Source organism: Hemitrygon akajei, chromosome 26 (genome assembly GCF_048418815.1).
Source record: "Hemitrygon akajei chromosome 26, sHemAka1.3, whole genome shotgun sequence".
Classification (NCBI taxonomy): domain Eukaryota; kingdom Metazoa; phylum Chordata; class Chondrichthyes; order Myliobatiformes; family Dasyatidae; genus Hemitrygon; species Hemitrygon akajei.
This window is the reverse complement of record NC_133149.1, coordinates 38,063,743-38,086,429: the sequence shown is the minus strand read 5'-3', so window position 1 is coordinate 38,086,429 and position 22,687 is coordinate 38,063,743.

Genomic DNA, 22,687 nt, shown 5'->3' with positions numbered 1-22,687 from the left:
TTTCCATAACAATTTTGCTTTACCAGTCAGAGTTGTTAGCCAAACCCCTGAACCTGGAGAACTGGTGGACCACTGTTAGTCTGTCCTCTACCCTTTGACCTGTTTGGCATGGGTGACCCTACCAAGAGCCAAAGCATAAAGCATTGACATAGCTCTCCGGGTCATTGAGGCGTGCAACCCTTAAGACTATGACAAGATTGTGGCCCTCTTGGAGGGTTGGAAAATGTATGCTCGTGGATATCACATGAGGTCAACTGCCCGTCTATATGTGGTGACATGGCTTGCCAACACCCACTAACTATGCCTGCTTTCAAGCACTTGGATAAGATAATATGAGCTAACTTTATCTTTCTTCCTTGGTAAGTCTTAATACTTTGAGAGGGAAGAAAATGGAAGGAGAAAATGTAACACAGTAATGACTGTATTTCTAAACTCTGACCAGAAACCAATCCTACTTCCCCAATTATCTCCCTGCAACCAGTTCTCTCTTATGTGCTCTTTAGTGCCTCACATATTCTCCTGCCATGAACTTACCGTCAGGTCCTGATTCTTCTGTGATCCAAAGTTTCTTCAGAGGTCAAGAATGAGGCATAAAACTGGTTGCTTATGGCTGTTTTATTAAGCGTTACAAGATCAAAGAAGAACAAAAAGAAGCGTCAAGAGAATAAAGGAAAAAAACAGACTAAAAAGTTGTTATGGTTATCTCAAACCAGATTAGAGATAGCAGTAAATTCCAGTGATAACTTTTAACGTATAAAATAGACCGATTCCAAGTGGCATGACACCTGCTACTGAAAACTAAAAATTTTCTAGAAAAATACAGAAGCAATTCTACTGTAATTACTGGAAAATTCACTGAAAATTTACATGTATATAAGTGATTATATAAAAATACAAGCAAGCATAATAAAGTGAAACAAGAAAAATAACAATTCTATGCCCCAATTTGACTCAACTCTAAGGACTAAGGATGATTTACTGTACACTGTTAACCTATCAACACATCTGTGAGATATGGGAGGAAACCAGAGCATCTGGAGGAAATTCAAGTGCACACAGGAAAAACATGCAGACTCGACACAGACAGTATCCAAGGTCAGGATTGAACATGTGTTGCTGGAATTATAAAGGCAATTAGATGCATATCATATTATTACTGAGTTAAGTATTGCATGTAATGAGTTTTTGCTACAACAAGTGTATGGGACATTGGAAAAAATGTTGAATTTCCCCATGGGGATGAATAAAGTATCTATCTATCTATCTATCTATCTATCTATCTATCTATCTATCTATCTATCTATCTATCTAACAACTGAAACTTGATTAATTACATCTTATCTTTTATCAAATGCCATTCTGTACCTCATATATTAGAATTGAACAATAGTTTGTGTTCCCAGCTGACTGTTTAGCAGAGGAAGGTTTTACCTGACACTGTGGAAGGTGTAAATCTTTGGATTTAATTTTCTTCTATTTATTCATTTTTTGCTGTCACTGGCAAAGCAGTGTTAATTGCCTAATCTTAATTACTCTTAAGAAGATGATGGTAAACCACCTTTACGCATAAATTGGTGTAGCAGTAACTCGTCCTCATGCCTTTTGAGCCAAACTGAATCTCCTTCTGGCAATATCTTATTGTTACCCTGTTTAATATTACAATTTCAATAACTTTGGAACTTATTCCTGTAGCCAAGCAATTCTATAATCACTTCTGGCCTTCCAAGCTCTGCACACTCTGTCATTTCGAGCTTATCACATGTCTTCCACTTTAATTGCTCCAATCTTTGCATAGAATTTTTTGTGGTCAATCTTTGGCTGCTTAAATGCTTCTTTCAATTTCTTGCAATGTTCCCTCAAAACTCATGTTTAACTAAGTTATAGATCACCTGTCCTAATATGTGAGTGTTATATTTTGTTTGATAATTGCTGTGTGAAGGCCTTGGGACATGCTACCCTATTTAAATTACTATATAGCTGCAAATTCTTCTGCCTGGTTTTAATTCTAACATGCAAATCTCTTTCCTTAACCTGGCATCTGAATTTTTCACAACAGTGAGCAAATTTCCCTGAAAATGATTTATCATTACCCCTTTTTAAAACATTAAAAGTCTTGATTATTTCAGAAAATGTGCAGATGCCATTAAAAGAAATTGCATGGACCAAATAACTATGCATTCAACTAGTGCCAAATCACAGCAGGCTCTATAAAAGCACTGATCCAACCATTGCCTCATACAAGTTGCTAAATACAAATATATTATTGCCCTGTGGCAAGATGCAAGGAAGCACATCAACTCATTTACATTGAGAATAGATTAATGAAAATGAAGTTACTTCACTGACCTCTTAAACATCTGGGAGATCACAGGTAGTCTCATAGAGTCATACAGCACAGGAACAGGACCTTCATACCACTATATCCATGCCAACAATCAAAGGTCTGTAGCCTTCTGTCACATGGAAATTCAAATATCCCCTTTCTAAATGAACAAGATGTGCATTTTATTTTTTGAACTAATTTTAACCTATCTGGAAACCAAAAGCAACAGAAAAAAGAGTTCACAAACACGTAGATGCTGGAAATCCAGGGCAACACACACAGAATGCTGGAGGAACTCAGCAGGCCAGCAGCATCTATGGAAAAGAGTAAACAGTCGACGTTTCGGGCTGAGACCCCTCATCAGGACTAGAAAGGAAGGGGAGAAGTCAGAGTAAGAAGGTGGGGAGAGGTGAGGAAGAAATATGAGGTGGTAGGTGATAGGTGAAACTGGGAGAGGGGGAGGGAGGTGAAGTAAAAAGCTAGGAAGTTGATTGGTGAAAGAGATAAAGGGCCAGAGAGGGGTATTTGATATGAGAGGATGGAAGACGATGGAAAAAAGGGAAGGGGGAGGAGCACCAGTGGGAGGTGATGGGCAGGTAAGGAGATAAGGTGAGAAAGGGAAACAGGGTGAAGGGGAAGGGGGAGAGAATTACTGGAAGTTCAAGAAATCGATATTTGTGACATCAGGTTGGAGATAAGGTGTTGCTCCTCCAACTTGACTGTGGCCTCACTGCGGCAATAGAGGAGGCCATGGACTGACATGTCAGAATGGGAATAGGAAGTAGAATTGAAATGGGTGGCCACTGGGACATCCTGCTTCATGAAGTAGACAGAGCATAGGTGCTCGGCGAAACGGTCTCCCAATCTACTTTGGGTCTCACCAATATACAGGAGGCCACACCAGGAGCACCGGATACAGTAGATGAGCCCAACAGACTCACAGGTGAAGTGTCACCTCATCTGTACTGGCTATATACTCTGCCTAGATATTTGTTTAAAATTTAGAGGTCTCTTTCAGTTGGGGTTGACCATGGATGTTGCGTTCTAGTTGTCTAGGTGCACAAGCCAGGGCAGTACAATATGGAGAGCAAGCTGTTGCCCACGTAGCAAGCTCCCCATCTCCACACATCTGATGAACCCAAAGGAATGGCAGAGACCGATACAGTGAGGCACCAGCAGCAGTGTTACAGGAGTTGCCAGTCAGCATTGAAATCAATTTAGGACTGTCTTTGGGACATCAGCCCCAGATTTTTCCTCAGGGTTTACTCCCGAAGCCTTCCCCATGAGTGGGTATAGCTGCAAAGCAGCGGAGGTTTGAGATCAGAGTTTTCCTTCTCCTAGATAATCTGCCAAACCACAGCTGATAAGCCCCATCTGCCCAGAATGACTGGTTTTAAGGCCCCAATAGGAACCCGTTTAAAAGTATATGTTGAGAAATAGAGCTGCATTAAGGGCTGAAAATGGTTAACAGCAGCACCATCCAAGCAATAGATAGATAGATAGATAGATAGATAGATAGATAGATAGATAGATAGATAGATACTTTATTCATCCCCATGGGGAAATTCAACATTTTTTCCAATGTCCCATACACTTGTTGTAGCAAAAACTCATTACATACAATACTTAACTCAGTAATAATATGATATGCATCTACATCACTAACTCAAAAAGCATTAATAATAGCTTTAAAAAAGTTCTTAAGTCCTGGCAGTTGAATTGTAAAGCCTAATGGCATTGGGGAGTATTGACCTCTTCATCCTGTCTGAGGAGCATTGCATCGACAGTAACCTGTCGCTGAAACTGCTTCTCTGTCTCTGGATGGTGCTATGTAGAGGATGTTCAGGGTTTTCCATAATTGACCGTAGCCTACTCAGCGCCCTTCGCTCAGCTACCGATGTTAAACTCTCCAGTACTTTGCCCACGACAGAGCCCGCCTTCCTTATCAGCTTATTAAGACGTGAGGCATCCTTCTTCTTAATGCTTCCTCCCCAACACGCCACCACAAAGAAGAGGGCGCTCTCAACAACTGACCTATAGAACATCTTCAGCATCTCACTGCAGACATTGAATGACGCCAACCTTCTAAGGAAGTACAGTCGACTCTGTGCCTTCCTGCACAAGGCATCTGTGTTGGCAGTCCAGTCTAGCCAATAGCCAAATGCAAGCCAGTTTATGTCCTGTGATGCGCAATAAAGTCAACCCCAGTGCATAATGGAGGAGAAAAATATAAATCAATATGCAAATTTCTTCATTTACAGAAGTAGCATTGAAATCGGCTGAATTCCTGACCATTCAAACAGGGCATAATTCCTGAAGAAAAATTAAAAGGCCTTCACTGGCCAATGGTAATATTTCATGGGATTGAAGGTTAGAGATTGAAGTTTCATAAAGTTATAGATAGATAGATAGATACTTTATTGATCCCAAAGGAAATTACAGTGTCATAGTGGCATTACAAGTGCACAGATATAAATATTAGAAGAGAAGAGGAAAGAATAAAAAGTAAGTTACCACGAACAGTCTAACAGGAGGGGGTCATCACTTCCTCAGCTATAGGTTGACTCATTATAGAGCTTGTTGGCTGAGGGTAAGAATGACCTCATATAGCACTGTTTGGGGAAGCACAGTTCTCTTAATCTTTGACTAAAAATACTCCTCTGTTCAGCCAAGGTGGCATGCAGAGGGTGAGAAACATTGTCCAGAACTGCCAGGATTTTCCATACTTGGTTTGTATTAATACTGATATCCCTCAGAACTACTTGAAGAGGATTGAGGAGTTCACCACAGTGCTCTGGACAATATTTGTATAACCATAAGATATAGGAGCAGAAGTAGGCCTTTTGGCCCATCGAGTCTGCTCCGCCATTCAATCACGGGCTGAATTAATTCTTCCAGTCATCCCCACTCCCCTGCCTTCTCCCCATACCCTTTGATGTCCTGGCTAATCAAGAACCTATCTATCTCTGCCTTAAATGCACCCAATGACTTGGCCTCCAAAGCTGCTCGTGGCAACAAATTCCACAGATTTACCACCCTCTGACTAAAGTAATTTCTCCGCATCTCTGTTCTAAATGGACGTCCTTCAATCCTGAAGTCATGTCCTCCTGTCCTGGACTTTCCTACCGTAGGAAATAACTTTGCCATATCTAATCTGTTCAGGCCTTTTAACATTCGATATGTTTCTATGAGATCCCCCCTCATTCTCCTGAACTCCAGGGAATGCAGCCCAAGAGCTGTCAGACATTCCTCATATGGTAACCCTTTCATTCCCGGAATCATTCTTGTGAATCTTCTCTGAACCCTCTACAATGTCGGTATATCCTTTCTAAAATAAGGAGCCCAAAACTGAACACAATACTCCAAGTGTGGTCTCAAGAGTGCCTTATAGAGCCTCAACATCACATTCCTGTTCTTATATTCTGTACCTCTAGAAATGAATGCCAACATTGCATTTGTTCTCTTCACCACCAACTCAACCTGGAGGTTAACTTTTAGGGTATCCTGCACAAGGACTACCAAATCCCTTTGCATCTCTGCATTTTGAATTCTCTCCCCATCTAAATAATAGTCTGCCCGTTCATTTCTTCAACCAAAGTGCATGACCATACACTTACCAACATTGTATTTCATTTGCCTCTTCTTTGCCCATTCACCTAAACTATCCAAGACTCTCTGCAAGCTCTGTTTCCTCAACATTACCTGCTCCTCCACCTATCTTTGTATCATCAGCAAATTTAGCTACAAATCCATTAATCCAATAGTCCAAATCATTGACATACATCGTAAAAAGCAGTGGTCCCAAAACCGACCCCTGTGGAACTCCACTGGTAAACGGCAGACGGCCAGAATAGGATCCCTTTATTCTCACTCTCTGTTTTCTGCCGATGGGCCAATGCTCCACCCATGCTAGTAAATCCATGGGACCTTATCTTGTGAAGCAGCCTCATGTGCGGCACCTTGTCAAAAGCCTTCTGAAAATCCAAGTACACCACATCTACTGCATCTCCTTTGTCTACCCTGCTTGTCATTTCCTCAAAAAATTGCAGTAGGTTAGTCAGGCAGGATTTTCCTTTCAGGAAACCATGCTGCTTTGGCCTATCTTGTCATGTGCCTCCAGGTACTCCATAATCTCATCCCTAACGATCAATTCCAACAACTTCCCAACCACTGATGTCAGGCTAACAGGTCTATAGTTTCCTCTCTGCTGCCTCCCACCCTTCTTAAATAGCAGAGTATCATTTGCAATTTTCCAGTCATCCGGTACAATGTCAGAATCTATTGATTCTTGAAAGATCACTGTTAATGAGGCCACAATCTCTCCAGCTACTTCCTTTCTTCAGAATCTGAGGGTGCATTCTATCGGGTCCAGGAGATTAATCCACCTTCAGACCATTAAGCTTTCTGAGCACTTTCTCAGTCGTAATTTTCACTGCACATACTTCACTTCCCTGACACTCTTGAATGTCCGGTATACTGCAGATGTCTTCCATTGTGATTACTGATGCAAAATTCGCATTCAGTTCCTCTGCCAATCTCTACATCTCTCATTACAATATCTCCAGCGTCATTTTCTATTGGTCCTATATCTACCCTCAACTCTCTTTTACCCTTTATATAATTAAAAAAAGCTTTTAGTATCTTCTTTGATTAGTCGCCAGCTTCCTTTCATAATTCATCTTTTCCTTCCTAATGACTTTCTTAGTTTCCTTCTGCAAGTTTTTAATAAGCTTCCTAATTCTCTATCTTCCCACTGGCTTTGGCTTCCTTGTATGCCCTCTCCTTTGCTTTTACTTTGGCTCTGACTTCACTTGGTGTAACCTGTCCCCCAAGTTGCCCCCAGGTGTAGCACATATTCTCCTTCCCCTCCCAGGAATGAGGTCTTTAGAGCTTCAGTTGGCATTTCTGAAGCACTGGGCTTTTACAGGATGGGGTTGCTAGCTCCATGCCCAATCTTCCTCCCAATCTTCCTGTGACACCACCTCATAAAGATGGAAAAGTAGGTACTGTATGTATCCCTTTAAGATCATAAAATGTAATTTCTTCATACTTCTGAGCTGAATTATTCACTATCTCAGCCAATATTTAATCCCTCAGTCAACATTATTAAAGAAAATCTGATCGTTGCCACATTGCTAGTTGTGGGAGTTTGTTGTACACAAATACACTACCGCACTTTCAATTCACAGTGATGAGTTTATTGGTTTTGGGCATCCTAGAGTTGTGGAAGTTGTGGCGCAGATCAAGTTATTCTTCACCTATATTCTTTAACATTAGTATTAGAAGTCAGAGCAACCTATTCACATTTCAACTTAAGCAAGGTTCCTATAACTATTTTCAGGCATACTCGATCAAGAAGTTTCTTTCTGCTTCTAACAAAAGTCTCTCTGCAGACATTCAACAACTAATCTTTAAATTTTCTTCCCAGAAGCTACTGGGTTGAAGAGATTCAGTTATGTGAAACAACTGGTGAAACTATCAGTGTACTTAAAGAAGAAACTAAGGTAATTAATGGAAGCATTCAAAACAAAATAGAATTTTGATAGAATGAAGTATTTCGCACTTTCAGGACAGTTGATAATCAAAGCACACAAATTTTAAGTGTTTATTAAAATAATCAGAGGGCAGATGTGGAGATAGCTTTTCTTCATGCATTCTTTTTTTTGTAATTTATTTTTTTCTTCATGCATTCTGATATAAGACCATAAGACCGATAGATTTAGGAGCAGATTGGGCCATTTAGCCCATTGATCTGCTCTGCCATTCCATCATGGCTGATTTATTGACCCTCTCAACCCCACTCTTCTGCCTTCACCCTGTAACCTTTGATGCCCACTAATCAAGAACATATTAACTTCCGCTTTAAATATACCCAATGACTTGGCTACCACAGTCGTCTGTGGCAAAGAATTCCACAGATTCACCACCCTTTGGCTAAAGAAATTTCTGCTCATCTCTGTTCTAAATGGATGGCCCTCTATTCTGAGGCTGTGCCCTCTGGTCCAAGACTCCCCCACTATAGGAAACATCCTCTCCACGTCCACTCAATCTCGTCCTTTCAATATTTGATATACATAATAAACTGGAAGCCAGTCCCTGATTCAGTTATAATTTTCTTAAAAGAAATGTCTCAGACCCAAACGGAAAAGGCAAGGAATAGAAATATTCCAATAATCCTTGCTGATAGCCAAATGAAGCACAGCAGACCGAATGGCATCCTTTGGTTTTATTTTAAGTTGCTTTATATTTTAAGTTGGTGCTGCAGTAGCATAGTGATTAGTGTGATGCTTTACAGCTTGGGGCATCAGAGTTCAGAATTGAATTCCAGTGCTGTCTGTAAGGAGTTTGTACTTTTTCCCCTTGACTGCGTGATTTTCCTCCAGGTGCTCCAATTTCTTCCACAGTCCAAAGATGTACCAGTTAGTAGGTTAATTGGTCATTGTAAATCGTCCTGTAATTAGGCTAGGGTTGGGTGTTGGGCCATGGCTCTTTGGGCATAAAGGCCACTTTTGCACTGTATTTCTAAATTTTTTCAGAAGTAAATACATTGTTCCTAATTAAAAATCAGAATTGATGTCTGGAATGTGAACCAGACTGTATAAGGATTATATAACTCCACCATACTTCTGGCACTGCCTTTCAAATTGTTAATGCTTAGCCATGAGAGAAAGGCCAGTCATTTGATGGTTCATTCTTGCAGAAATCTAGACATTTCCAATCATCTATTAATCTGTAAACTTCCTTCATTAGTAACAAGTTTTCTTAAAGTGACCTTTTAATGAAATATAGACTTTGGTCTTAAAGGAACAGGCCATTTAAAACTTAAGGAATAATGTCACTACTGTAAGGAAGAGTACTTCTGTTGTAAGATAACAAATCAAGGAGGATGCCAATGAAGATCCATTAGTTGAATGTACACAGTGGGAATGATTTTGTCTACAATATCATGAATAGTTAGTTGTGACAACAAAAACAATAGGTTGCATTCATACAATCCCTTTTCACATAGTCAAACTTCTTAGCGCACCTCATAGAAGAGATCATCAGAGAAAACTGAGATGTAGTTGTTGCTTATGGTAATTACCCTCCCAACACTTTGCCAAGAATATCTGGAAAATTGGTTTGTAGTTAAAGTTGGGAAAAGAGAAGGATTTCAATATAATCATTGATACTTATAAAGGTTTCCAATCTGTCAAGGCGAAGCTATTATCAACCAAGCTCATCAAATACTGCAAGGTCATTTGTACATTTATACAGGCTAAAACAGGTTATTGCAATTTTTTTTCACTTCATTGGCAAAGATGCATCTGGGAAAGTGAAAATATGGATAATTCATTAAAGCAGCATTTACTGCATTGTTTCCTTCATTTCAACAGTGACTACACCTGGAAAATCTGTCAGTCATTACGTGTGAAAAATAAATGCAAGTCTTTCTTTACTCCAATATTTTCCAGGGATTATTAAATAGAGAACAGGAGTGGGTACCTCGAATTATTTTTTTGGTGGAATTGAGAGAAAAAAATCCCAGCAGATTTATTAATACAGCAGTTTACTCCTATCCAGTATAAATAGGGCCTTCTGCCATGAATCATCCCCCATAACATCTGACATATGCCACTTTGACGCTGTAATTTATTCTTAAATAACCTTGTAAATTGTGCTCACATGAACCCTGCTGTTTGAGCTTAACAGGTTAACAAAGCACAAAATAAAAGCGATTGACAGAGATTCTCTGCACGCATCAAGTCTGCCCTTAACATCAGACACTGTAGGAGCTATTACCTCATCTGTTCACTGAGACAGATGACCATGTGACTGAAAAGAATGGGCTCATTACTCAATGGCATTTCTTTGGTGTAGACTGGAATGCGTCATTTAAAATCCAACCTCAGCAAAGCCTTCATGCCTGACTCAGCAAATCACTCCCCAAGGCCTGAATTACCTTGTTTATTGGAGGAGCATTGAACCCAATTCCTGCGTAATTTAAAGCAAATGCTCTTTACTTCAACAAGAATAACTTATATTGTCTTCCCACATCCAAACTAAAGCAGTTCCAAGTCCGCAATAGTTGGGAAAGAAGGACTGTTGTTTTCTACCTGTTACAAACCAAGTATGTTTACTAAAACAATAATTCTATTGTAAAGATATTTTGCAATTTTATATAATGGAGTAAAAAAGATTCACTGAGTATTATGTGATATAAAGCAATTAAAATGGCTACTTAAATACTAGCATACTTTATAATTTTGTGTTTATCTGAGTGTTGACTTGTTGGATACTTATTAGGCCAAATTGATTAGACAGGTGACAATGCAGGCAACTAATTTGAGCTTCATGTGCAATTAAAAAAGGAATGTTTAACAACGTTCTGAAGAAGAGGCCTACTGGGGTATATAACTTTGACCAAGGCCCTATGTAAACTCAAAGCACATCATCTCATTTCCCAGCCAGGTGTTTTGTAACCCTAGAGACTCAATATTGAATTCAACAATTTTAAATAACCTGTTTTTCCTGTTTGTGTCAGTTGTAGTCAGTTTTGCTCTAGGGTCAGCCACCTGTGACATTAACTCAGTTTTATTCTCTCTTCGCAGATGCTGCCTGACCTACATTCTCTTTTGTTTCAGATTTCTAACACCTTGTGACAGAGAGCACTTGGTAAACACACACACACACACACACACACACACACACACACACACACACACACACACACACACACACACACACACTCACACACACACACACACACACACCCTTGTCATTCTGTTGTCGTTGCGCTGAGTGTGTGCACTTCAATGTCTTCCCCAGTATATTCTTTTAATAGGATGGTTTTATGGTGCCTTTCCTACCATACACGGTGGAATATCCATTTCTTTAGTAATCAGGATGTGTAAATATGTATTATGTAGGGTCTCCTTAATTTCAGTAGGCAGAATTCTCTCAGACTGCTAAGGGTTAAATTCGCCGTGTATGTTACATGTTACATTGTATATTATTACATTTTGTGGCGGGGTATTTTCTTATATATGTACGTCGCCATTTGTTTGCAGGTGGAATAAAGTGTACGTTAGAAGTGATTACACTCATGTTGATTTTTGGTCCTACACTGGTGACCCCGATGTTCCTCCGGACAACCTGGAGTGATTTTGTTTGCTTTACAATCATGACTGCAAACACTGTTGCTCTCAGGCTCCGTGAATTCTGGCAGGAACATGCTGCCATTTGATTCGCTCAGGCAGAGGGCCAGTTCACAGTGCGGGGAATCTCACAAGATGACACAAGATATTACTACGTCATCGAAGCGTTAGACAGCTCTATGGTGGCCAGGCTGATGAGTGTCCTACAGCCTCTTTAGCATCCTAAAGAGTCTCAGCAGGTACGAGACTCTTTAAGCAACTCCTTCTAGAGACTTTTGAACTTTCCAAGTCTGAACGCACCTGTCTGCTCCTCTCACTGCCCGGCTTCAGCTAACTCCAAGCCTTCAAAGCTGATGTACCACATGTTGTCCCCCCTTGGTGGCCATCAGCTGTGCTTCATCTTCAGAGAGCTTTTCCTGCAACAACTTCCAGGCGAGGCGTGGTAGGCTCTGGCTGGCTCTCCCTTCGAAGACCTCTGGACTCTAGCGAGAGAGGCTGATGAGGTGTTCTCCATTACCAAGAGGGCCTGCGCGACCATGCGGCTGGACAACTTCACCACCTTGCTGTCACCTGAACATGAGACAATCGCCGCGGTTCAATGATGGTCTCCTACCCTGTGTTTCTACCACGCATGGTTTGGACCGAGAGCTAAGAAGTGCCGCTCACTCTGCGGGTTCAAGGAGTTGGGAAACGAAACGGTCAGTGCCTGTTAACTGTCTGGCAGTTTGTTGTTCATTACAGACTCTGTTTCCAGGTACCATTTCCTCTGTGACACGGGTGCTCAGGTGAGCGTCCCGCCCACGTTTAAGTTGGACATATGAGTTGGGGAATATGGACCATCTCTCGAGGTTACGAACGCCAGTGCCATCCGGCCTTTTGGTAAGCATGAGATGGCGTGCTTCAGCGGGCAGAAATTCCGCTGGAATTTTGTGTTGGCAGCGGTGTCTACACCCCTGCTGAGTGCTGACTTCCTCTGCACCATCAGCCTTCGCACTGATGTCCAGAACCAGTGCCTCGTCAACACAAAGACTTTCTACTCCATCTCCCGCACACTCAGCACCACCGGCACTTCAAAAATTGTCCAGTGCCCTTTCCACCTCCAATGACTTCCTCTGCCTTCTCGCTGACTTCCTGGACCTGACCCAACCCAGCTTCTCCTCCACCACTAAACACGGGGTGGACCACTGGCTTGAGCGAGGCACCTTGACCCGGAAGAGCTAGCTGTCGCCAAGGCTGAGTTAGATGTCCATGTGCCAATTACCACTGCCTCAAAAATGCCATGAACCTGACTGATACCTGATCCTGCACATCCGGGATTTCTCTGCCTGCCTAGCAGGGAGAATTATTTTCTTGAAGGTGGATCTGATTCACAGTCATCACCAGGTCCCTGTCCACCCGAGTGACATTCCTAAAATTGGTGTTATTACACCATTTGGTTTGATTAAGTTCCCTTGAATGCCATTCGGGCTGAAGAACGTGGCCTAGACCTTTCAGTGCCTCAAGGACAGTGATCTCAGGGATTTGCCATTCCTGTTTGTTTACCTAGATGACATTTTGGCAGCCAGTTCTTCTAGGGACAAGCATCTCTTACACTTGAGAACCCTTTTTGAACTCCTTAGTCAGCATGGCCTTATCATCAACCTGGCGAAGTGCCAGTTTGGACTGTCCGTGGTCAATTTCCTCGGACACTGCATCAATGCAGCAGGAGCAGTTTCCCTGCCGGCTAAAGTTGAGGCCGTTAAGCATTTCCCTTGGCCAGTCACTGTTAAGGCCCTGCAGGAGTTTTTGAGCATGGTGAACTTTTATCATTGTTTTGTCCCCAAAGTGGCTCAACTCATGCGCCCCCTCTACAAGGCCCTTAAGGGCAAAATGGCCAACCATATCATGGACTGGATGGAAGAAAGGTCCAAGGCATTCTCGGACACTAAGCAGACATTGTCTAATGCAATGCTGCTGGTGCACCCCCTCCCAAACGCACTGATTGCTTTCACCATGGATGTGTCAGATTGTGCGGTCGGCGCGGTGCATGTGCAGTTGGTCGCCTTTTTTAGCTGTCAGCTTCGCCCCGTGAACACAAGTACTGTGAGCTTTTTAGTCTGTACTTGGTAGTGTGGCATTTTCGTTTTCTCCTAGAAGGCCGTCTATTTACAGCTTTTGTGGATCATAAGCCCCTAACATTCATCATGGCTAAGGTCTCTGAACCTTGGTCTGCTCAACAGCAGCGCCATCTTTCTTTTATTTCAGAGTTCACCATGGACGTCCAGCATGTCACGGGGAAGCATGTCCCGGCCAGCACCAGTGAATGGTGCTGTCCATTCGGGCACGGACTACGCTCAGATAGCGGCTGATCAGGTTTCGGACCCGAGCATGCAGGTGCTGCGTTCGGCTGACACAGGGTTGAAATTGGCGGACTTTGCTTTTGGTGACAGTGGTCTTTCACAACTCTGTAGCGGACGCACGACCCCATCTACATTGGTGATGCGCAGGTGGAACAGGTCAAAAGCTTTAAGTTCCTCGATGTGAATATCACAAATGACCTGACTTGGTCTAACCAAGCAGAGTCTACTGCCAAGAAGGCCCACTAGCGCCTTTACTTCCTGAGAAAGCTGAAGAAATTTGGCCTGTCCCCTAAAACCTTCACTAATTTTTATAGATGCACTGTAGAAAGCATTCTTCTAGGGTGCATCACAACCTGGTATGGAAGTTGTCCTGTCCAAGACCGGAAGAAGCTGCAGAAGATTGTGAACACAGCCCAGCACATCACACAAACCAATCTTCCATCCTTGGACTCACTTTACACCGCACACTGTCGGAGCAGTGCTGCCAAGATAATCAAGGACACGACCCACCCAGCCAACACACTTTTTGTCCCTCTTCCCTCCGGGAGAAGGCTCAGGAACTTGAAGACTCGTATGGCCAGATTAGGGAACAGTTTCTTTCCAATTGTGATAAGACTGCTGAACGGATCCTGACCCGGATCTGGGCCGTACCTTCCAAATATCCGGGTCTGATTCTCGGTTTTTTTGCACTACCTTACTTTCCCTTTTCTATTTTCTATTTATGATTTATAATTTAAAATTTTATTATATTTACTATTGATTTGTACTCCAGGGAGTGTGAAGCACAGAATCAAATAATGCTGTGATGATTGAACGCTCTAGTATCAATTGTTTGGTGACAATAAAACTAAATAAATAAATAATGTGCCAACGGGGCAACCTAGGCTGACTGTGCCAGCGAGCTAGCGGCGGTCTATTTTCGATGCAGTCTACGAGCTTTCTCACCCAGGCCAGATGGCATCACAGAAACTGGTGACAGAAAAGTTTGTGAGGCACAGGCTTAAGAAGAATGTCAGGGACTGGGCTAGTGCTTGTTTAGTGTGTCAACACGTGAAAGTGCATCGATATGCCAAGGCTCCTTTCACGGTCTCTGATTGGCATTTCGACCATGTGAATGTGGATTTGGTTGGCCCTTTGCCCCCGTCCCATGGGTTTACTCACCTCCTCATCATTGTTGATAGGACCACATGTTGGTCGGAGGCAGTGCCACTGTCATCGATTTCAGCCTCGGAGATGTCGCGAGCGTCAGTCGGCTCACGGATCTCTCAGTTCAGCATCCCATTGGATAGTTCTTCAGACCAAGGGATGCAGTTTATGTCCGAGCTTTGGTGTGTGCCCGTGATCTGGGGTTAGGCGGCACCGGACTACGGTTTATTACCCTCAGGCAAATGATCTGTGTGAGTGGTTCCACTGTTCAATGAAAGTCGCTCTCTGTGTGTGCCTCACTGACGGGTGTTGGTGGACAGATTGCTGTGGGTCATGTTGGGCCTAAGGATGGTCCTAAGGCGGACCTTCAGTCCTCTTTTGCGGAGCTCATTTTTGGGCAACCCCTGTGGGTGCCAGGAGAGTTTCTCCCGACATCCAAGGTCCCATGGTCCACTTCACAGCAGCAGTGGTCACCTTTTATGGACATCCCCAAAACATTGCTCCAATGCCTATGTTGAAGCATGACCTGCTGCGGCCGCACCTGTTGCTGGATCTGCGAGAGGCAAAATACGTGCTTGTGCATCATGATGGACATCGGGGTCCCCTATGGCTGCCTTATGACAGCCTGTTCTGCGTGTTGGAAGGAAGCGTGGAATAAGTTTTTTATGCTGGACTTTGGAGGAATCCCGGACAGTGTTTCTGTGGATCATCCCAAAACTGCCCATTTGGACCTGGACTCTCCAGTGGAAGTGGCATAGTCCCTGTCTCCCACCTCCAGACCTTCTGACATTGACTGTTCTTCCTCCTCAGCACCTACCCATGCTTAGGTTCAACCGAGTTTTGTGGGCCCCTGCTCATTTGACTTTGTATGCTAGGGTGAATTCTAGGGACTCCTTAAATTCATTAGGCAGAATTCAGCCATCTGGCAGAGATCATCATCGAAACATTGGTTATAATCAATACCTATAGCCGGCTGGAAGCCCGAGACAAATTTATTCATAGTTACTTCTGTTTATTTTGTAATGTGACCGTAACTACATTGTGAGCTGCATCATATTCTAATTCATGTGTAGTCTTAAGTTAACTTTATGGGTAATTAAAGATGGTATGTCCGGTGCTTAATAAATGGGACTGGTTGCTCTTGGTGGGAGAGAGAGATCTGCCATGAGTTCACACTAGACAAACTATGGAACTATTATTGTGTTTTTCTGATAACTTTTTATAAATATTGGCTATTTTCTTTTCGCTATTTTCATTAATTTTTATAAGTTTGATTTTTGACATACTTAATAAGCACCCTTGTACTATAGTGCTAAGCGACTCCAGCTGTTTTGCCTAGAGCATTATTCCTCCCATAGTTCCAACAGGTTATTTTTTGCCTTCCAACTGCCCTCATTTATCTATGAACTACTGTATCTGGCTCTGAAAACATTGTGTGACCTGGATAGTCTTGGTTTCTACCCTATCACTGATATTCCCTTTATTCTCTCCTGATACTCTCTATGTATATAACTTAAATTGCATTTTGTTTCTCAGTTCTGATCAAGTGTCATTGGCCAGAGATGTTAATTCTCTTTCTATTTCCAAAGATATGCTGAGTATCTTTAGCACTGTGATTCAACTCAGTGTGTAGATGATGGAATAAGTGATGTACTCCAAGCTGGTGGATTTCAGGGCAAGTGAGCCTTTCTCTAAGGAAGAGAGAAAGGGGGAGGAAGAGTTTACATTATATTTGAGGTTGGGATATCTGTAACAGTTATATCACAGTAGGTAAACGTAAAACTATTACAGAATATTATTGAGCGCAAGGACTGAAATTGTACAGATAATGAAACCCTCAAATACAGCCCTGAGAATCTATTAATTACACTACAAACAGACTGCAATCTGCTTAGAAGTTAGATAATTGACTGTGACTGGGTTTGTACAAGTATCCTGGAATAGAGAGAATCCTTTGACACTTCCTTAATGAAGCCAAGATTGATAGCAGATACTTGCAATTTTGCAGATTAGAAGCACTCACTCACCAGAGAATCAGAATGATTATGGAATCTCTAAAGCCATTTGGAAGAATGAGATGGTTAACTCTAGAAAAGTGTACATAGATATGCTAAGCTATGGACCTATGCAAAGATAGACTGGAAAAGTTCGATGGCCAACAAATGGAAGTACAGCATAAGCAGTGAACTGCAAGATAGGCGGAAGGAAGAAAGTACTACCAAGGTGCCTTAAATGTTGTCACTATTTTGGAGGACAAAATGAGTGGCTGAAAAAAAAAACTACCTATTGGCTAAGAGTGTGCATGCCGTGGATTGAAAAATTATTTCTTCAGATTGTATGTTCTCCCTGTGACCACTTGGATTTCCTCTGGGTGCTCTGGTTTCCTCCCACTTTCCAAAATGTATGGGTTGGTAGGTGAATTGGTCACATTGGTGTATTGGAACAGAAAGCCTGTTACTGTGCTGTGTTTCTCAATAAAGTGAAGAAAATTGCATGGGAAACAGGGATATCACATGGAGAGGAGGAGGTGAACCGTGCAGGGACAGAGATTGAGTAGTATGAAAATAATGGTGACAATCAGTTTAAATTCTGTGGAAGTAACACCTATTCATTGTAAACATGCCAAATGCTGGTGCAAGAGCAACCAGTGACTCTGGAATGACATACAACATCCTCCCAGAGCCAGCCATCAATCTTCCAGCAGTGCAGTTGAAACCTAGATGCCATGCATTGTCATGTACAAGACAACAATGAAAGCTGACGATGATAAACTGAAAGAATCATATGATGTATGATGTGAATTTAATCACAAAAGATAAGAAAAATGTCACACCTATAACTGAAAAGTGGGAGAGTACAATGGATAGGACTGACAAAGTATCGCTGTAGCAGGATCATTAGGATTGATTCAGCTTAAATGACCACTTTAGTCATGCAGTTCACAGATTAAACACATATTTTTCACAAAACCACAACACTAGAAATACCACCTTGTCAAATGAATGAATCTAGCTGATTCTATTTCTACCAAAGCATGCTGCAGTGCTTCTTAAGGGGAAACTTGAAGTCAAGATGGAGAGAATGACTGAGAATGAAATCAGGCCTAGCATACGTGCCTACAGGTGTGTAAAGAAATACATTTGCAACAAAGAATCAAGAACAGTTACTACCCCTTGACCAACAGGCTCTTGAACAGAAAAAGATAACTACACTTTGATGTTCCCACAGCCAGTGATTTCAGTTTAAAGACTCTTTATCTCTTGTTATTGATTGCTATTTGTTTACTTTTGCATTAGTACAGTTTATTGTCTTCTGCACTCTGGTTGATCTTTCATTGATCCTGTCATAGTTACTGATCTATAGATTTGCTGAGTTTGCTCACAGGTAAAAGAATCTCAGGGTTGTATGTGGTAACACGTACAGTATGTACACTGATAATAAACTTTACTTTGAACTTTTTGAACTTTGAAAGGGAATATCTCTGATAGGGAAAAAACAAACAAGTAAATGTGATAGGAGAAGGAGAAGCAGTTAGCATCAGATTATGCTCTTTTTGTAATGTGTTGTTAGTAATAAAACATGCCCAGCAAACCAGATAATACAAGTTGAAAAAGAAAACCTGAACCAACATTATGAAGGCAAAAATGGCCAGATTTGGTAAACACAGAATGAAACAGCAAGCTACCTAAAGATGGACATCTTGACATTGAATCTTTAAGGGTGCAATTTACCCAGGTGGAAGATGAGCTGTTGTTCCTCAAGACTACATTGAGCATTATTGTAACTGAGCAGGGTGCCACAGTCTTAAAGGTCAGATAGGGAGTGGGATGGTGAACTAAATTGGCAGCAAGCTCAGGGTCACTCCTACAACTTGAATGCAGATGCTCTACAAAGCAATCACTCAGTGTAATAAAGGCTGCATTGTGAAAATTGAAGGCAGTACACTAGATTGGAGGAAGTGCAAGTGAATTACTGTTTTACTTGTAAAGACTATTTAAGAGCCTGGATAGTGGGAAGGGAAAAGGTGAAGCAACAGATGCTGCAGCTCATGTGACTGCAGGAGAAAATGTCATACACAGAGAATGGTAGGAAGAGTAGACCATGGAGTTATGAAGAGAAAAATCCTTTTGAAGAGCTGAAAGGGGATTGAAAGAAAATGTGCACCTGCTAGTAGAATCTTAAGAGTCATAGAATCATAGAGTTGTTCAGCATGAAAACAGGCTCTTTGGCCCAACTAGAAAATAGAACAGTGCAGCACTGGACAAGTCATTTAGCCCACAATGTTGTGCTGATCTTGATGCCAATTTATACTGAATGACCTCCTCTTGTGGATCATCCATATCTTTCCTCTTCCCTCAAATTCATGTGTCTATCTAAAAGCCTCACACTCCACCAAATTGCTTGATTCCACGACTAGAACAGAGGGTCCTTAGACGCTCCAATGTGAGACAGAGTTGTGAGAGGATTATATGCCCATTGTGGAGGGGAACCATTTGAGACCTGGGAATTGAAAACTGTTGATGTGACAGCATTCAAAATATCATGCATGTAAGTGGGAAGGAACTGAACTGGGGACAAAGGATGTAGTCAAGGTAAAAATAACTAAGTTCAGTGGGATAAAAGCAGGCAGAAGCACTGGGTCTACTTGAGTGGTCTTGCTTGTGGATCTTGAGCAGAAGATAGAAGTGGGCTGTGCAGGGCTGGGACATTTCAAAGAGGGAAGATCTCCTGAGAAAGTGAAGTTCCTGACAATGGCCAAATGTTCAATGGCAAGGTCATGTTCTGGATGAGGTGTGAATATGTATCTCGAGCTGACGTTTGATCTTTGCTACATAGAAATCAGATACCAGACTGCAACACTGTTACCCTTGTTGGCCGGTTTTTCGTCATTAGTGAAGTGCTGCAAGTTCAGAAAGAGTGGGTTAGAGTGAAAGAGGGGAGTGGAAGTATTAATGCTGACAATGTCCATTGGCAGTTTATAATGAATAGCTCAAGAAAAGGTAAGTGACCAGATGGAGGGTTTCAGGTAGACTGGGAATTCTAGAGAAAAGATCTACAGTTTGGTGTGAGGACTCCCAATCAAAATAATGGGCACAGAACTGGTGGTATTAAATCTGATTCTAATTGTGAATCATTTTCAGAAACTTTACTACATTCAAGGTGGTCAGAAATCACCTCTCAGTAAAGCACACGTCAATGATGAAATTTATTCTTGCCATCATTATTCAAATACAGCTTTTGCTCAACTGGAAGTCAAAACCTTAGACGTGACAGAAAACAGGCGGCAATCATTCACACCTTCCTTAATGGATATGAGATAGGACAACCTGCATTTGTTACCCGCAAAATCCTCCAAATTGACTGGAAGGACAAGTGAACCAATGTGATCGTCACCTCCCTACACTAAAGTTCTACACTCAGACAGGCTACACGATTTGCATTTTTCACACTAGGCTCCCAAAATTAACACTGAGTTCTAAACTGTTACGGGGAGAGGTTATCCCTCAGACATTTGAACCAATTCAAGAATGTGCTCAAATCCTCCTTAATAAACTATCTTTCCTGACTCTAGGTAATCTCTGGCCCATGACTGCTTAAAATGGAGAAGGTACACATTCAACAGTACTGAGAACTTTGAGTTCATACATCTGGAGCACTGAAGAACACAGGATAAACAACAGAAGGAATGCAACGCTACATAATCCACTCACCAGCCTGCACTTTCAAGCACCTCTTGTCCCAACTGTGGAAGAATCTGTAGTTTTCACATTTGTCTCATGAGTCACTTCAGAACCTAGAATACTGGTGTGGAAGCAAGCTATTCTCTATTTCAAGTGACTGTCTAACATGATCTGAATGGAAGTAGTGTTGTTATTAATTCTGGTGACGTTGGTGCATGAGGAATTCCCCTTTGAGCTTTGGATTAGCAGCTGATCAGCATCCTCTATAATGGATGCATGAGATAAAAAGAGATGAATACATTTTCAGAAAAAGAGGAACATATTTTAGTGTGGGGTTGGATATTTTCTAAAAGCCACTGCCTGAAATGTTAATTGTGTTTCCCTCTCCATAGTTGCTGCCTGACCCTGTTGAGTTTTTCCTGCATTTTCTGTTTCTACTTTGGGTTTCCAGCATCTGCAGTTTCTATAATATTCGCTGGTTGACAAAGAAACACAGGTGTTGGCACAATGGACCAAAATGCATGATTACTCAAATCAAATCAAATCAAATTTAATTATCATTCAAGCCATACACAGATACAGCTGAATGAGACAGTGTTCCTCTGGGGTCGAGGTGCAAAACATTTGAAAATAGTGAGTAACATAACTCAAAATAGCAAGTAAAGAAACATATCCACTCAAAAAGAAAAACCATATATATGGTCCAAGACCCTGAGCGACAATGTCCAGCAATCGATGCTAGTTTCTTGGCAGTGTACAGATGTACACAATCCTTTCTGTTACTAACTATGATGTTCTAAATTGAAGAAAGAAAGAATTTGCTTTTCTGTAATGCTTTTCATGACCTTGGGACATTTTAACACACTTTTCAACCAACAAAGTAATGTTTAATTATCGTTACTGTTATAATGTAGGCAAGATTAGAACATGAAGTGCCTGCCAAAGTGAATTTGGCAAATTTTTTTTGGGTGCAACTGAATTCAATCATGGTTGTGCGGTGTTGTTTGTAATATTAGTAGTGAAATTTCTCTTGCCCAGACTGCTGTCTAGCTGCGAGCTTGTAAGTGTTCTTGACCACAAGCATCAATAGATCTTTGCAGATGGAATAACTTTATTCCAATGTGTTATCCTTGTAGATGGTAGCACAATTTTGTCATCAAAAGCACAGGGGGATGAGAATCAGAGACAACAAATTGTGATCAAAGCCCATCTCAGTTTGATTACTAAATCTATGGTACAGAATTTGGCAATTCTTTGCCAGCCCTGGAGGTGAATATGTTGGCTACTTTCCTATTTAAATACAGCATTAAGAACCATAAATTGTTTCCGAGTAACAAAATGCATTTGTGCCACAATATGGGAGCAATCATTTAAGGCCCACCCAATGCTGAATCATAATCTTGAGTCTGTTATATGTTGAACCATATACAGAAATAAAAATCTGGTTTAAAACAATACTTAATTTGAGTCAAAAACCCCAGACTAATAAAATTACAAATCTATTTAGTATTCTGAATTTCTTTTTCATGGAATGTCTGTACATGCAGAAGCTATTCAGCTCCTTGAACTGGTTTCACACTTCAATGAAATCATAACAGCACAATAACATAGCTCAATCTAACAGCTTTGATTTCTGTAACCATTTATATACTCGTCCAATAAAAATCTACTCAATCAATTTTGAAATTTTCAACTGATTCCTCTGCCCTACTCTCTCCACAAACAACGATATCTTTAGAGACACAAGAGATTCCGCAGATGCTGGAAATCTTGAGCAAGACATAGTCCTGATGAAGGGTCTTGGCCTGAAATGTCAGCTGCTTATTCTCCTCCACGGATGCTGCCTGATTTGTGTGTGTGTATCTTTGGAATATTTCCAATATCCTTTTGTGTTCAAAAGTGTTTCCTGGTGTTAATCCTTTTGAAATATTGAAGTATAAATTTGCAGTTTTCTTTCATAAACAAAAGAAAATCTGCAGATGTTGGAAATCCTCGGGAACATACACAAAACGCTGGAGGAACTCAGCAAGCCAGACAGCACTTATGGAAAAAAGTACAATT